At 37.9% G+C, this 3,202-nt stretch overlaps 1 pseudogene; it reads left to right on the top strand.

Annotated features, from left to right (window-relative positions):
• Window positions 1-224: 224 nt before the first annotated feature.
• On the top strand, window positions 225-620 carry LOC126017870 (40S ribosomal protein S12-like; annotated as a pseudogene).
• Window positions 621-3,202: the final 2,582 nt, after the last annotated feature.

Below are 3,202 nucleotides of genomic sequence, written 5' to 3'. Positions count from 1 at the left end.
GGAATGACCTTGAGCGCCGCTTGTATGACCCAACCCCACCACCATAAAAAAGATTTCTTTCTTGTAAACTCACAGATTTTCTTTAATAACTTCATTCATCTAGTATTTTATTTGCCTTTTATTTAAAAATTAAACCCATGTGCTCTTTCCCTGCCTCCATGGGTTTGAACGGAGGCAGAGGCTCTGGTGCATTCAAGATTAGGCTTCACCCAAAATCCATCGCCATGGCCGAGGAAGGCAGTGCTGCTGAAGATGTCATGGACCTGAAATTTGATTTACAAGAGGTGCTGAAGGCTGCCCTCAATCACAATGATGTTGCATGTGGACTCTGTGAAGCTGCCAAAGCCTTAGACAAGTCCATCTTTGTGTGCTTTTATCCAACTGTGATGAACCCATGTATGTCAAGTTGGTGGAGGAAATTTGTGCTGAACACCCAGATCAACCTGATTAAGGTTGATGACAACAAAAAAAATTAGGAGAATAGGTTGGCCTCTGTAGAATTGACAGAGAGGGAAAACCCCATAAAGTGCTTGGCTGTAGTTGTGTTGTGGTATAAGGACTATGGCAAAGAATCACAAGCCAAAGATGTCATCGAGGAATACTTCAAGTGCAAGAAATGAATAAATTAAGATTTTTGGCAGGCCTGAAACCATAAGGTATATAGAACAACACATAGGTAAAATACTCTATGACATTGAGACTAAAGGCATCTTCAAGGAGGAAACAGCACTCTCCAAACAAGTGGAAGCAGAAACAAACAGACAGGAATATATTAAGCTGAGATGCTTCTACACCTCAAAGGAAATAGTGCCTATGATACAAAAACCACCCACAGAATGGGAGAAACTATTTACCCATTACTCATCAGATAAGGGGCTAATATCGAAAATATACAAGGTACTGACAGAACTTAACAAGAAAAAAACAGATAGTGCCATCAAAAAATGGGGAGAAGAAATAAGCACACACTTCCTCAAAGAAAAAAATATGAATAGCCAAAAGGCACATGAAAATGCTCCACATCACTAATCATCAGGGAGATGCAAATCAAAACAATAATGAGGTACCATCTCACATCACAGAGACTGGCACATATCACAAAGGACGAGAACAATCAGTGCTGGTGGGGATGTGGGGAAACTGGAACTCTCATTCACTGCTGGTAGAAATGCCAGACTGTCTAGTCCAGCATTTATGGAAAACAATATGGAGATTCCTCAAAAAACTGGAAATCGAACTCCCATAAGATCCAGTTGTACCACTCCTAGAAACACAAAAATGCAATACAAAAAATACTTTCCTCACACCTATATCCATTGCAGTGCTATTTACAATAGTCAGAATCTGGAAACAATCAAGATGCCCTTCAACAGATAAATAGCTAAAGAAACTGTTACATATACACAATGGAATATTATGCAACTGTCAGGTGAAATGAAGTCATGAAATTTTCCTATACATACATGTACATGGAATCTATTATACTGAGTGAAATAAGTCAGAAGGAGACAGAGAATAATCTCATTCATCTATGGATTTTAAGAAAAATTAAGGACATTATTGTAATAATGCCCAGAGACAATAGAGATGAGGACTAGAAGGACCAGCTCAAAATATGAAGCTAACTACAAAGAGTGCTGAGTACATTAGGGAAAATAACTACACTAACAACTATCATACAATCTTAATGAGTGAGAGAAGTAAAATGCCTGTCTCAAATACAGGCAGGGGTTGGGAAGGAGGGGGTGACATTGCACTGGTGAAGGGGGCTGTTCTGTTTGTGACCGAAACCCAACTACAATCATGCTTGTAATCATGGTGCTTAAATAAAGATGTTATATAAAAAAGGGATTTTAGCCCCCACCCATTAAACCAATTTTACCTAAAATTCCTTATCCAGAAAATATATTTTCCTTCAATTTATCAGTTATCTTCCATATACATTGCTTTCTTTCGCATTTTAAAAACCCTCAATATGTGCTCAATGAAAGTCAAGAAAGATTTTAGAGCAGTCTGTACCTTTTAGAGACTTTGTTCTCATTTTCCTTGTTAGAGCAAAATAATGATTTTATTTCTGGGCTATTTCTAGGTAAGACTTGAAGGAACAAAGATATTGTTCATGTTTTACTTCCCTAGAAGTTTCAAAACACATTTTGCTATTTTTTTTTGACTGAGATAAAGACAGTTGCTTCTTAAATTGAGCCCTGCATCCAAATGTTTATTACTTTGAGTGCAATCAACCTTACCTTAAAACTCTCAATTTTAAGTTATTTTTATTAATGTTTTGCTTTTAAAGTTACTTTCTTTTTAACTTAAAATTTGGTCTCGAATTTGGCCTTGCTTATCAATCAAATTACCTTCCTTAGGTTTAAGAGCAAGTCAGGAGAGATTTACTTATGAGATTTTAATTTTGTACAGCCATAAAATGAGCAGTTTTGATATTATTTTCTACCAAAATTGAAAGGGTTTTGAGGGGTGATACCACATATATACATAATCATATATACAGTCTAGTGAGAACTAAGAAATATATATAAGAAATATATATATATATATACCTTTAATATGCTTTTTCCATGTGTGTCCTTGTTTTATGTCCTTATCTCAGAGGTCAGGGGTCAGGCCCAGTGATACTTGGACTAATGGTGTGAGTCACATGGTCTGAAGTTAAAGGTGCTCAGGCATTATGGTAGTTGTGAGAGCCATGAAGGTTCTACCCAACGTTGCTTTTTGGAGAGCACAATACAAACAAGAGTCTTGCATATTGTGTATCCCTTTAAGTTTTCTCCTTCACCCTAAGTGTGCTTTTATTTTCCTTTTGGTTCATACTCAGCAGTACTCAGGATCTTCTAGCTCTGTCTTTTCAGTGATCATTCCTAGGGATATGGAGACCATTTAGGTGCTGGGGACCAAACCTGAATGTGTGCAAGATATTACCTTACCAACTGTACTATCCCTCTGGCCCCCTAAGTTAGCTTTTTTGGTTTTTTGGGCCACACCCGGTGACACTCAGGGGTTACTCCTGACTATGCACTCAGAAATCGCTCCTGGCTTGGGGGACCATTGGGACGCCAGGGGATCAAACTGCGGTCCATTCTAGACTAGCAGATAGCAAGGCAAATGCCCTTCTGCTTGTGCCACTGCTCAAGCCCCTAAGTTTGCATTTTAATTGACTTTTAAGATGATAATTTATAAAAAGAGA

The sequence above is a fragment of the Suncus etruscus genome, chromosome 9 (genome assembly GCF_024139225.1).
Source record: "Suncus etruscus isolate mSunEtr1 chromosome 9, mSunEtr1.pri.cur, whole genome shotgun sequence".
Classification (NCBI taxonomy): Eukaryota; Metazoa; Chordata; class Mammalia; order Eulipotyphla; family Soricidae; genus Suncus; species Suncus etruscus.
This window is presented reverse-complemented; position numbering and strand designations above follow the sequence as displayed.